Here is a 14767-nt window from a genome sequence, read left to right as displayed (position 1 = left end):
AATTGAGATTTTAACACGAAAGAATTGACAGAAAATTCAAATTCTGGGGATTAAGGAAGCTTTTTTAAACTTTGGAAATCCACAAAAACAAAAATTGTAAAATCAGTTTTTATGAGATATAGATAGTATCAATTATGATACGTCAGGTAATTTGGTACGTTTTTGTTCACAACATAGTTAGTTTTCATGAGTGTCCACGGAATAAACACCTTATTTAGCCACTCTCTCAAATTTGATCCACACATTTTTATCATGATGTAACTGTATTTTAAAGAATTTGATATGAACACATTTTACATTCTTACAATAAGCAAAGACCATATTTTCCGAATATATGTCACATTTTTTTTGCATTATTTGGCCAGGGGAGTGACTTCTTTGTTTTTTTTCCCCCCCAGACATAAATAGGATCATATATTTGTTTCCCACTAATAACCACTGGAGGGGACTGTAGGTGTATTAGTATTTGTTTCTGACGGCAAAGAAGAAGAAGAAGCCCTGTCTGAAGAAAACATGGAGCAGAGTCTGATTGTTATCCACCTGGGGTTTTTTCCAGAAAGCAGGTAATGCTAGCTCCCACGGTGAGTTTGAGGCTAAAGAAGTGTACAACCACCACTTTCGGTTGCAAAAACAGAGGTATGTTTCAAGGTATGCTTAGTTCTGCTGGCAACTCATGCTCTGAACATAACCTGGTCTAGAGCAGGTTTAGTTGAAGGTTAGTTTGTTTTCAGAGAGGTGAAGCAGCATGGCGTGTCCATTTGAAGATGATTTAGTGGATGAAGAAGCTCAGATAATACTTTTTCCACCATGAGAGGGTGATAAGACCACATATGGATGTTGGAAAGATAAACTTTTTGACTTTGATCTAACTTAAATATTTGCTTTAGTTAAGATAAATCAATTATTTTTAGTTAAGTCAGCTTAAAAATAACACGTAGTTATCAGACAGTTATTTTACTTTCATTCAAATTAATTCAATTAAGTGGGCATAACTTTGGTGCTGCTGTTAGATCTGCACCGCAAGGGATTGTGGGAGACCATTCCCTTAACCTGTCTGGATGGATTTGGGTTTAAGTGTGGGTTTTTGACCAAATGTGTTTAGTTGTTTAGCTGTTTTACTGTGTTTTGCCCAGTTATTTGTACTGTTAAATTTAATTCTTTCTGCACCATGAGTGAGAGGGGGGAGAGGATGATGAGTTTATATAGCACCCCTATTGTGTAGGTGTGGAATTATAGATTCAGAGATATGGTATGTTCTCTCATGGTGCAAATCCCTTGAGTTCCATGCATTTTATTGTTATAAAAATGAGAATATCTGCAGGCTCAAACTTAGACATATGAGAGTTCAAGAAGTACAATAAATTAAGAAGAAAATACATTTAATTGAATTGAAGTAATATGACATGTAGATTTTTGTGTGTATATATATATATATTTATATAAATATATATGAAAATTAGCACAATGAAAATAGAAAATGAGATAGAAACTCCTGCGTTTCCTTTCTATGTTCTTTTTCTGTCCGTTCTTCAAGCAGAAACTCTTTCTTTTGATGATGCAGCCATATTACTTTTTGATGGTCGTATAATCTGCACACGCCGTCATCAAAATCTCAGACTCCGTCTCACTGAAGTATAGCGCTCTCTTTTTTTTTTCCTCGCGTTTCCATTGTGACTCTGGAAATTGATCCATTGAGAATGTCTTTATGTACTTGCTGTGCACGTGCGTTAACCCAGGGTTACCAAGTCGAGTGTAATTATGCCAACTCATATCCGGTCTTTTGGAACCGACATACCCAGAGTAAGCAAGTTCAGGCGGATTTCAGCCAGAGTTCAGGGTTAAAGTCAGGCTAGTTTAAACAAGCTTTCTGGAATACCCTCCTGAACTTTATGATATTTCTCTCATTTGCATTGCATTATTTTTGTTGTTTTTATTTTTTCCTTCTTTGGACTAATGCGGGACAGCATCAAACTGGGTCACAGAGAGACGGATTTACCGCTGAAAGCTCCATCATTCAGACACAGTTCTTGCAGTATATGAGGTAAGGAACACCATTAAAAAACAGACCTCATGAACAAAAGAAGATCTCATGAACCCAAACGTAATTACAGATGCTTTTGAAGTGCTCTTGAAAATAAGTAAACTTGATCTCTCAACATCAGATACATCTTTGGTACATTGTATGTAAGAAATGGTTCCATGTAGCGATAAGGCTAAAAACTTGACGGAAGCTCCTTCCACACGCGATGGGAGCGTGTAGTTTGTGTACACATTTTTGGACAAACGTTGAGCAGCGAATTTGACGCGTCAAAAGAGGCAGCGGACGGAAATTTGATTCAGCGTTACACCGAAATTCTGTATCCCCTTTCTTTCTCCCCCTCTTTCTTTTTCTTCTATTTCACACCCCCTTTTTCATATACTTTTCTCCTCTCTCTTCCCTCTGTAAAAACCAAAAATCAAAACTATATGTATGAAACATTCAATTAAAAAACAAAACAAAAACAAAAGGGGTTTATACAAATAAACTATCAGAAGATGCATAATCCACTATTGTAATGGTCAAATCTGACCAACAAAACAGGCCTTCAGCGCTGATCTGTTTGCTGAGTTGTTGGACAAGATAAGTTATAAAAAAAATTTTTTTTAAAGAATTTGACGTGTCAAAAGAGACAGCGGGTGCAAATTTGATGCAGCATTACACTGGGCTTGGTCGCATTTGTTCAGTTATGCATGTTTTGGCTCCTCTAACTTAAAGTTGGGGGAAAAACTAGTCATTTATAAAAATGAATAGATGAGTTGTTTGTACCATAAGATTTTTTAAATTAGCAAACTTTTTCCCGCTAAAAGTGTTTTTGAGATTTCATGAAGGAAGTCATTTTGAAATTACCAAGAAAAGCCTTTCTACTGCCCCTAGTGGAATGATGATGCCCTGCAAGGCAGAAAGCATTAACAATCATTTATAGCCATAGGTTTTTTAAGGAAAATTCCTATTATGCTAATGAGATAGGGGTTTCAGAAATACATGTTTTCTAATATGACACAAATATAGGGCTAAATTTATTTTCTTTTATGGTAAATTTGTTCTTATAAAACTAAAATAAAGTGCATTTTTCTTAAGAGCATTTTTAAACTCAGAAAATAAGGATTCAGATGTTTTGACTTGTTTTTTCATGTTTAGTCTTTTTTATTCATGGAAACACTTCTCAGAATAAAGATGAACAATTTCATACCACTATTACAATCCAAAATGAGACCTAAATGAGGCCAATTTTTCCTTACATTTCATAACTGTGCAGCAAGTCTTCACTAAGCATGAAAAATCATTAAAGTGATTTTTGTAAGTATCATTGCAGTTCTTATGCATTCCAAACTAACAGTAGAAGCACTTTGTTGGGGCCTAATGGCTTTCAGCTGAGGTGGATGTGAAGGCTTATTATTTCCTGGTTTTTGATGGACAGAGTCTGTTTTCATATCTGCCCTGGCCCCAACTCGGGCCTGTCAGAAGCGTGCACGAATCCCACCTCGGAGTTCCCTCTGTAGTTCGGTAGTGGCGTGCAGATTGTTCCCGCCCGAGTCTTTTTCATGAAAAGGCAGTTTGTCTGTGCTGAGAAAACCCGAAACGTTCAAAGCTTTGCAGGCATGGCGACGTGCGATGATCTCTGGAGCGCGTTCTTCTCGTCAGAATGACTCCTTTAAGATGCCAAAAAACCAAACACATTTTCCACATGAATTAAAGATCAAAATGCCCCAAAGTCAAACTCAAAGGTGCCCTCCCCTTACTCCTCTCTCCCTTAGCAAATAGAAGCCAAATGTGCTGTCACCTTTTCAGGAGTGGTTAGCGTCTCCGACAGTCAAAGCTATCATTTCTAATAGCCCTCAATGTCCTTTGCGGCTGCTCGGCAGCAGTTTGAATACATTAACTGGACTAACATTAATTTGTCCAGTCACATCAGCGGAGCAGAGCAGAGATCTCGGGCGTATCTGGAGACAGAGGTGGTGACCAACACTGAGTTCAGGGCGGGGAGAAAAGCCGAAGCCCCAACCGTCCAACAAAAATATCAGATGGTGGGAAATGGCAAATGATGAGTGTCTTCTAATAGATGTTTCTCAAAGGGAGACTTTGGCTTCGTCTGGTTAGTTTGGAATCCAAGAACTTGTCCGCACTTCAACTGGTTATTTTGAACAGACGGCGGGCGCCTCCAGGCTTTCTCAGAAGCTACACTCCGCTTTAAAGTGAGAACGTTTACAGCAGATCCAACAAGATTTTTTCTGCAGCTCCATGTTTGTCTTAAAACCTGCTTTAACTACTCATTTTTCCAGTTTACAAAGTCTGCAGCCTCAGTTTGCAGCCTTTAGTTTGAACTTTCACCCCAAAAATGTAAAGTTTTAGAAAAAAGCCACATAAGGTCACAGTGTGACATGCATGATTAGTTGGGTTTAAAATTCCAAAATGTTTTTGCTGTGGAGAATTGTTGAGATTCCCACAACAACAAACAATTCTAACCAGACTAAATAAATATCTGCCACATGTCTGGTTATTTAACCCTTTAAGACGAGAGCGTTAGTTCCATGTTGACATCGTTTCGACTACCATAACTTTTCTGACATTTTTCTCCATATCAGAGTCCACTGATCGCATAAAACGATCCATGAGTTACGGCATGTCAAAGAGCGTGTGTGATTTAGATGAAATGTACTCTTATTTACCTAATCTTTATTTACCAAACCAAAACTGTGTTATAATACTGGTTAGATTAGTTAAGTGGAGTAAAAACTCTAGTAAGCTTTAAATCCTGTTGGTTTTTCACTACAGCTGTTTTTCATTCAGGGTTCTTTTGTTGGGGTTGCACAGTTGTGTATTGGTTTGCTCGCTCTCGCCTAACAGTGAGAAGGCGCTGGTTTGACTCTCTTCTGGAACCTTTCTGGGTGGAGTTTGCATGTTTTCCTCGTGCATGCATGGGTTTTCTCCAGGCACTCTGGTTTCCTACCAATATGTGTGTGTGTCTGCAACAGACTGGCAACCTGTTCAGGGTGTACCCCGCCTTTCACCCATGGTAGCTGGGTTGGCTTCAGCAACCCCCTGACCCCAAAAGAGATTCAGTGGGTTCTGAAGGTGGAAGGATGGATGGATAAACAGATGGATGGAATGTTTTTTTTGTTTGTTGCCAATCTGTTGTCAATTTTCCTTTATTGCCTTCTCAGTCCCGTATTGGTTCAATTTTTTTATAAAGTTTTTTTTAAATATTTATTTGCTCTGAAAGCCAGTTAAGCTTTCCTTTTCATTTTTTAAATTTAGTTTCATTTTGGATTTAATTGTTATTTTTTATTTTGTTGTTTTGTTTAACGTTTTGCTTTTTTTTTAAATCTTTGTTTTGTTTCATTTGTGTTATTTTAAAGTAATTTATTGTCATTTGCATGAGAAGTAATACAAAAAGACTGTTTTTTAATTTGATTCATTTTTTATTTTGTTTTCATTTTTTGATTTGACTTTTTGGATTTCATTTTATTTTATTTGATGATAAGGAACCTAAGCTACAGACACAGCAGGCATGTGAGAGGTGTTCACACTGGACAAGCAGGGAGGGGCTTCTTCTTCCTTTTCTACTGTTTACTAGCACATGTTTGCCACCTACAGTTGGAAGAGGCTTGGTGAGAAATGTCAAAGTGGTGGAAATGTGGTGAATCTTGCTCCAGACTTTTTCTTTCACAGCTCCATTCTGATGCATTTATTGTTTTCTCCTACATGATCAATTTTCAAACATTTGGCACTTCTATGGATGAAAAGAGATGCTAACCATACATCACTGCCAAATTTAAGTCCCTTATTGGTCAAAGCTCGACCTGGTTTGACTCTCCATGTGCATTTTATAAGTTAAACAATAATCTTCAAAGTGTGTAGTGACGTGTGAACACAAGAGTTTTAAACATGAAAGCCCAAAACGCTCATTCATATGCATTTACCTAGTCTTTTCATTGAAAGTGGGCACTGGAAAGCGTGTTGCCGAGGTCAGTGGGAATGTAGCTTAATAGCTTCTACTCTAGACTAAACGTTTGATGCATTTAAAGTTGAGTGAAACCTCTGTTTGAAGATGCTTTCAGTGACACAGAGAACCTTTTATTCCTCGGAGAGCGTCAGACTGGAAGAATGCACTTTCTCCTCATCTGTAGTTCTCACAGTAAATCATGTCCTTGCAGACAACACAGGGCTGAGGATTTCTCTGGCTGCTTTGTTGGGGTTTAACTGTCAGCATGTCGCCAAGGGTCTGAAAATCATCAGCTTTGAGTGTGGAAACTGCTATCAAAGTATTTACAGGCACGGACCAGGTGCTTGTGGCCTTAAGAGTTTAGTTTCAGAATGGAGCACTAATGGATGGTGACGCGCTGACTGTCTGAACATCAGTCGAACACGCAATAAAAATCTGCTATTCTTTCTGGAGATGAGAGATTCTCTGTCCTGCTGCCAATCTCCTCGCAAAGCAGCTTTTAGTGAAAATTATTGTTCATTACATGCGAAAAGAGGAAATTCTGCACATCTGGAGCTGGAATGAAGGCCATAACATTGATGGAAGAAGGTCTCTGACAGAGCTTATATGTTCTCTTAAATGCATTTTACTAAACCAATGTCTTCAGTTTCCCATTACTTATTCAAGGATCTTATATCTCTTCATCTCCCCACAGGTATGGACTGATATGAGTCATGATAATTAAATCTGAAGTTATTGTGTTTCTGCTTTTTTATTTTTGTCAGCATTACATTTTTTTTTTTGCTTTACTCAACAGTCTGTTCCAACCCTTTGTCTCTCCTGCGCTCTTCTTCATCTCCAAAGTATGGCCCTTGCGCCCAGACAACTGCCCATACCTTATTTCTAATTCTTCCTGCAGTGTTGTTATTGGGTGTCATCAGCCCAGATGACCAGCTGGAGAGTATGTAGCATTCTGACTCCGCCCTCATGTTGGAGAAAAAGTGTGCAAATTCTGTGTAACACTTATCAGACCATCTCTGGTCTACACTTATCCACTCTCTCTTATCTCTTATCTCTTATCCACTCTATCGTGTGCAATCCATAATACACACTAAAATCCTAGTTTTAATATTCTGTTTACACATTTGCAATTTTGTGCTCCAATACCAGCCAAGTTGTTGATTTACAGACTCTAAAATAGAGATAGGAGGCAGAGCTGAAGGTAGCAAAGAAGAAGATGTTGAGGTTCTCTTTGGGAGTGATAAGGGTGAATAGGAACATGGTTGAAAACATCAGAGGAACAGCTCATGGTTTTGGAGATAAATCAGGTGAAGCAGATTGAGATGTTTAAACATATTAAGAGGAGAAACAATAATAACGTTGGTAAAAGAACCCAGAAGTTGTAACTACCAGGAAAGAGATCTAGAGGAAGACCAACGGGAAGTTTCATGACTGTAGTCAAGGAGGATATAAGGGTGAGGAGGATACAGAGAAGAGGATTAGATGGAGGCAGATGTTTTGGTGTGAAGACCTCTGAAGGAAAAGGGGGAAAAATTGGGACCAATATGTTTAATCAAACTTGATACTGATTGCAGTTTCTGTCTTTAACATTACAAGTTTGGATTTAAGAGCGTGAAAAGAACGCGAATGGAGCGCGAACAGATCGTGCATAGTACACGCAAAGATCGTACAGAGTAGGTGCTACAATTTAACACGTCATTAAGGCTGAATCAAGGCGAAATTGACGCGTTGAGTGTGTTCTGTACGCGCTAAGCACGTGATGAGAAGATGTCAAGAATGCTTTTATGACACAGAAGCCACACCTGACTTTGTCCCACGGGGCCTTCCATTGGGTGACAGGTCGTAGTGAACATTTTAACAACAATTGAGGGTAAGAAATGGTGAGATGCAGAAATTTCGTACAGATATTTCCTTTATTCGACCCTTCAAAACCTTTGTACACTGCACAAGTAGTTCAGTGCTGTTCCTGTGACTAGTGAGACCTCTTTGCATCCCCTGCTTAGAGCCTGGCAAATTAGGAAATTAGACAATCAGTGTGGTTTGTGTGTGCTTCCAATGGGCATTTGCGTGAAGTATTTGTAAGGCTAATTTAAGTTACAGGCACCTGTGATGTACAGGCAATGCTGTTGTACACCACATTCTGATCATTATTGAGGTGGACGATTGGCTCCTAACTGGACGACAAACAAACGTTGCACACAAGGGGTATCCAGGTGCCTGTGGATCACCTTTAGGACATCTACACAAACTACCCTCTGATAGTCTAATTTCCAAATTTCTTACAGCCTGGATGCACACAAGAGGTACACACTTTTGACTTGAACAACCCTTACTTACCCATGAGAGTTATACAAGTGTTCGTTATGACTTGTCACAGGCAAAATGCCAATACATAAAATGTGCATGAACATTTTCGTCCTATGGGTTCACCCAACAGTCTACGTCATTAAAATTTCCTGGGGGTTATCTGCGTGCCCCATACAGGTGTGCCCATTTTTCGCCTGCAAGCAGCCTGTATTCACCCGTTAGAGCACATGTGTCAAATTCAAGGCCCGCCATGTCATTTTATGTGGCCCGGGAGAACATAAAAGTTTTTACTTTCTTAAAATAAAAATTGGTGTGTATTTATTCATATCTAGGGGGAATCTGACTTGAAATATCGGATTGGGCAACTAGACATTAGCACTTAAACACTGTCTATATAAACTAACCTGTCAGATTCAAATTTAAAATGATTTATGCTAGAGTAACAAGCAAACATAGTTTTTTCTATACAACTGTGATTTGTTATAATTAAAATTATAATAGATAAATATTGAGTTATTTAATATTAACCCTTGTGCTACCCTATGGGATCAACATGACCATCGCTGTGTTCTCCCTACCATGATAAAGGTGGATAAACGTGGAGAGGATTTCATGTAATTCATGGACACCAGTGAACATCACAAATCATTGAAGAAAAAGGTTCAGAGCACTGTCTAGTGGGTCTAGATGACCCAACTCCCAATGTTAAAGTTCCTAGGATAGCACAAGGGTTAAGGAGTAGTTACATTTATTTTTCATTACATTTAGTTACATGTATAAGTTATATCTGGCCCTTTGAGGACAACCACTATGCTGATGTGGCCCTCGGTGAAAATGAGTTTGACACCCCTGCGTTAGAAGAAATGTGACTAAGGCAAAAATTATCAACAAATGTTTACAAACAATACACAAACAATTTGTGCGCTTGCACAGTTTTGTCTTTTTTACTAAGAATCTTAAGATCTTGTGTTCAGGTTCAGATGTAAGATTTATCCAAAGATCATAAACTTGATTGAAAAATTAAAGTATCTAAGTCGGATAAATACTTTGCAGGGAGAGTTTAAAGTATTTATGCGTCCAAAGTAATACAATGTCATTGAGTGTAAGGTCTTCCAGAGCGATAGAATCCTCTGCACATCGGTTCAAAGCAGTTTGGTTCAATAAACAGCTCAGTATTTTCTCTGGCTGAAGGTTAGAAGTGTTTTCCAATTAGATTTACTCAACAACCCCCCACCCCCCCCCACCCCTCAGCATGTTGTCTGACACCATGTGGAGCTGCAGCAACATCAGTGTCCTTGGAAGCCTCATGCTGGTTCAGATTTCATAACCTTTCAGATCATGGCGTAATGGGTCGAAATGGCTCTCACATGCACATTCCCCACTGGCAAATTATTTTCCTTTGGGCCAATTTACTCACGAATAAATCTTTTTTTCCTGCATGAGTCAGAGTAGAAACCCTGGCGAAGTTCGGAGCGTGTTGTGTGTCTGCTGGGAGTACAGCAACTATTGGATGTGAAAATGTTGTTTTTGTCATTTTGGTGGCTTCATTCAGCTCACGAGAAGTTCTTTTCTTTCTCAAAAACAACAAGAGATATGCCCTTTCCCCACCATCTCTAGATTTTCCCAAGTTTTTAAGAAGTTCTTCAGAACAGCAAACATCCATGTATGTATCGGCCAAACATGTTTGTGTGTGGTGAAAGCTATGAGTCACATGCGATGCATTCATGGGAAGAAGGGTAAAGAAACCAGCCTCGCTGCTGGAACCGTTAGCAGCTCCAGTAAATCTACTGGGAGCTGAGAGGCCGGGCCGTTCAGCAGCAGGTATTTCCTGTCTCTTGATCTTGGGAGGCAGAGCTCATTTTTTGCCAGCGGGGTTTTTTGGCCTTCATGATAATCAGTTGTGGTTTGATTATTTTTCTGTTTTTCTGTGATACAAAGCAAGAGTAAATGCCTCATGTCACGTGCTTGAAATCTTTGAGCAACTCCACATAAAATAAAACAAACAACAAACGTTTTTCGTATTTAGCGCCATTGGTTTAAGATGCAGCTTTTGCTGGAAGTCCACTAGAGATTTATCATATTTACTTTACAATATGTCTCCATGTAAAGTAAAATTTGTGTATGTTAACATAGCTATCAGCTTTAACTGTACGCAGTTTGACAATAGAAAAGGAAAACAAATGTAGGCTATGGTTTTCAAATACTGCAACTTTTAACAGCACACAAGTTAGGCGCCTAAAAGGCTCAGTGACCTGGAAGATTTCACAAATGTTTAAAGGCCCTATATCATGTTTCTTAAGCTTTTTAGGGTAAATATATCATATACATATATCAATGCATATGGCACACTAAAGAGCAATTTTTCTAGGAAATTCGCGAGTTAATTACCTGGAAGTAAGACAACTCAATCTCTGAGGCACCGGCCTTCGCTCCGTGTGGCTCATTTCATGACGTCAACCTAGAGTCGGCCTCGGCAGCGTGTTTGTGTCTCCCCCACGAAAACAAACATCTGAAATTTTGCAAAGATGGATGTGCATACTGTACATATAAAAGGAAAGAGATTTAGCAGATCACCGCTAGCTCCACGGAGAAAGTGAGTGTTTGTGTTAGTCTGGGCAGCTCAAACTCTTCTTAATGGGGCTGTTCCCCATTTGTCTATGTCCCAATGTGAGAACCCACTCATTTTCGTGGGTTGGAAGAGAAAAGTGCTCTGAGTGCAGATTTTAAGAGGAATGCTCAGAAATGTGTGAATTGATCAAAATACAACTTTAGGCCTGTTCACACCGGGACGAATTTCGCCCGCGATTTTCGCCGAAGTTTAACGCCTCGTGACTAAATAAAGGGCACCAATGTGAGACCAATGTGAGTGTGCACACAGACGCGAAAAAACGCCACGCGTCAAAACGTCACTTTTTAAAAAACGCCTCGGGTTCGTTTTTTTGGTTTGACGCGTCGCGTCGAAATCTATTCGACCAATGAGAACGGCGCTTTTGCACACGTGTCTGGAGCTTCTGAAGTTACAGTAAAACACAACTTGGGGGCGCTCAAACACAAAACTGCCTTGCTGAGCACACATACCAGCAAAGAAGAAAGACGCCAAGTTGCATCTACACAGCCGCGAAGAAATAATGACCTACATTCTAAAATATCCCCGAACCAAGCACCAGTTGGAGCAACTAGTGCTTGAAATATTCATGTTTTCTTTGTATGATTCTGACAAGCGCGTAAATACTTGCTCTCTTCTTCTGAGGGAAAAGCGACTTTAAGAAGCGTAAAGTTGCGCAGTGCCACCTTGCGTACAGGAGTATTTCTGTTTTATATTAAGCGCCATCTAATGTCAGGGAATGAAATTGCATGTTCTCTCGGCTCATCGTCAGCGAAAATCGCCTGGGTGTGAACACAAAAAACGTGGCGAAAAACGCTGGCGAATGATGCCTGGCGAATATTCGTCCCGGTGTGTACGGGCCTTTTGGGGTGTCTTTTCGTGAGTAATTAACATTACAAAACACTTTAAAAGTTGATTTCGCATGACATAGGCCCTTTAACAAAAAATCTTTTTTGACTTAAAATAGCACCTGTAAAGAATGTAAAGAAAAAAAAAAACTTTTTGTGGATTTTTTTTTATGTCATGATTTGACAAACTTTTATTTTGGTTTCAATCATTTGAAAACAGCATTTTTTTAGCAACTTTACCTTGACTCTAATGTTAAAAGTCCAACTTCACAAACCAATTAAACGTATGTACACTCTGGCTTCAGAAGCTTTTTCAAAGTTCATTGCATTCTCATCTAATTTTTTTAAATCAGCAGTTTAGATTTTACAAAAGCTTAAAATGTCTGCATTTTATGGCATTTCTTTTAAATCTGTAACTGTGGGTGAACCCTCACTTCAGGCTTCATGTTTGAAGGTTGACATCATGCAAGTGAATAGTTATACCTCTGTTTTATATTTCAGAACACAAGGATAGTTATTGATTCAAATTAGAATAATAAGATTTAAACCAGTAACATTCTTATTTGTCTGTAATTATTAATAATGAAGGTATTAATTGTGATTAATGGGATAATTTGGGAGGACCCCATGTTAAAATGTCTCCAAAGTTTTCCCAAAAAAATTAAAAATTTGAATTTCTTTTTATGAACAAGTATTGTTGGTAACGCTTCACTAAAATAGTTCAATCCGCTGTTGTAAGATGACAAAAAAGTCTTATTTTTGTAATACTTTATGCTTATTTATAATAGAGAAAGCTACAGGCTAAAGTTGTAAATGAATGAGCACACACTATTTTAAAAGCAAAAATATTTTTGATGTCTTTTTTTTTACGTTGTAGTTGGTAACATTTCTAGGGAGTTGTATAACCATAACAATCTAAATATGTCGGTGTTAAGCTGTTGTAAAACTAATAATAGTCCTGAGTGAATGTGGGGAACGTATCAGTATCTTCTTGAGTTTGAGTCTTTTCTTCACACACACTTGAAAGATAGGACCCTTCCAGCATCTCATATGTTTCCTTCATCTTCTCAACCTCAAGCATTTTGGGGAAAAAACAGGATGTGAACTGTAGGACCGCACGAAAGCGCTTTATGATGAGGGACACATTGTTCAATTGTGTTCCTGGCCTCGTATACAAGGGGGAACGATGCAACACCCTAAGATGTGAGAGAAAACTTTATTGCACTCACATGGGCAACATTTTCAGGCAAACCCAACAATAAAAGCACTAAAGTTAGGGGAATGTTAGAGATAGTTTTTTTGTGATTCCTCAAAGACCATGTGTATAAAAGTCATAGACGATTAGAAAGTGGATTAAAAAGTGAAACGTTTTTGTTCAGGGACATAGCAAGTGAAGATTCATCTGTGAGTTTAATTTAAAACAGAAATTAAAGCTGCAATTAGTACTGATTGGCATTCACCCTTGGACCTGCTCTTTACTCTGTAAAGCCCCTACATCAAAGATTTGAAAGATTTTTTCTCAAATTAAGATGTTTAAACTATTTGTCGTAAATCACATTTTGTAACGATGATAAGACATTAAAAACCACAAAGATGCTAAAATGATTAAATAAAGTGCTGCCTGGTTCACAGTATTAGCGGCCTGCAGCTGCTTTGAAATAAGTGTTAAAACGGCAAAGAGCCGCCACACAGCTGATCTTCCAGCCAGTATGGCGTACATACGGCAAATATTTGCGGTACCAGTACTGGACCGTACCGGCTTACCTTCAGCCATGGTGACATCACACTCACTCCATCCAGTTCTCTTATACAGTCAATGGTTGTAACCAATCCTGGGTTTATTTTGCGTTTTTCCTGGTAAACACATCATGCCCAAGCTCATTCTTTTGATTACTCATCATCAGATCCTTTGCTCTTTGTCAGATGACTTTATTTATTGTGTTATTTGATATAATAAGTTTTAGTTTCTAACATCTTGCTTTTACTGTCCTTGTTGGGTCTACCAACAACTACGACACATGACACCTATTCTTTTTCATATTTCATTTGTGCTGCCCTATGTACTATTGATGCAACAAGTATTATGCATTAATAGCATTGCTCATTGTGCTTCTTCTCCTTTTTAGCTGTGTTTGTTCTTTAACCTTTTTAACCTTTAGTTATAACGTTAAAAGTCCATGGAGCAGGTCGGAGTTCAGCGGTCAACTGCAGGGATGTGGCTGTTTTCATTTTCGTCCAACAAAAAGCTGCTGTTCGTGTGAATGAACACACAGCAGGAGGCCTGAAGAGCACGGGCAGATGCTGTCACACTCACATTTTCAATCATCAGAATATTTATGGCGTGAGGAAATTTGCTGTTGTGTGTACAGAAGCCAACACGGAGCCTGATTCGAACCGAGTGATCCTCACCCAAGATGGCAGCTGGAGTCAAAAAGCCCAGAGAAATGCAGCTCTGACCCATCACTCTCTGATGTTTACAGGAGGAATGTGGGCAGCTACTAATCTGAAACAAGTTGGGGGTGATTTTTATTAACTTGGCCGTGAAATATGACTTTAATAATGGTTGCAAATGGCAGTGTCTGGGGGGAATAACTCATGGATGTAGATGAAAAAATAAAAAGAAAGAAGTTCCAATATTGGGATCAGCCTCCTCCAAAAGTCACAAGATGAGAAAATACTTGTGGGTGCGGCGACTGTAGGCTCGACGAAATCCAGCTCCATAAACTGATGATTAAGGAGATGTAGCTGCGGTGAGGCCTAATCCTGAACTGACGCTTGGCCTTGGTTTGGCGGCTCGCAACCTCAATTGGAAACGGACGAGACACCCGTCTGAGGAGGGGTTTTAACGGGCACCGCTGTTTGGTTAAACGAGCCGCCGCCCGAGCCTCATTCCTGAACTGTGGTTAGGCTTGTAAACACAACATTTCTCTGTTTTCGTTTTGTTCAGCTTTATTTAAAAAAAAGTGTAAAACAATCTAAAAATATTGCTCCAACGAGCATTTAATCAGGTCAGGCAGTTTTCT

At 39.0% G+C, this 14767-nt stretch overlaps 1 protein-coding gene across 1 annotated transcript in view; it reads left to right on the top strand.

The window, feature by feature from the left end:
• The first annotated feature begins 1976 nt into the window (after positions 1-1976).
• gorab (golgin, rab6-interacting) overlaps positions 1977-14767 on the top strand; it is an 86222-nt gene continuing 73431 nt past the window's right edge. The window contains exon 1 of the mRNA XM_078946195.1: positions 1977-2041. The gene's annotated coding sequence lies outside the window, so the exon portion shown is untranslated. The remainder of the gene's footprint in view (positions 2042-14767) is intronic.

Source organism: Oryzias latipes, chromosome 4 (assembly GCF_053564925.1).
Source record: "Oryzias latipes strain Hd-rR chromosome 4, Olatipes_Hd-rR_3.1".
In the NCBI taxonomy this organism is placed as follows: domain Eukaryota; kingdom Metazoa; phylum Chordata; class Actinopteri; order Beloniformes; family Adrianichthyidae; genus Oryzias; species Oryzias latipes.
Note: the sequence above shows the minus strand (reverse complement) of the source record. Positions and strands in the feature narration are given on the sequence as shown.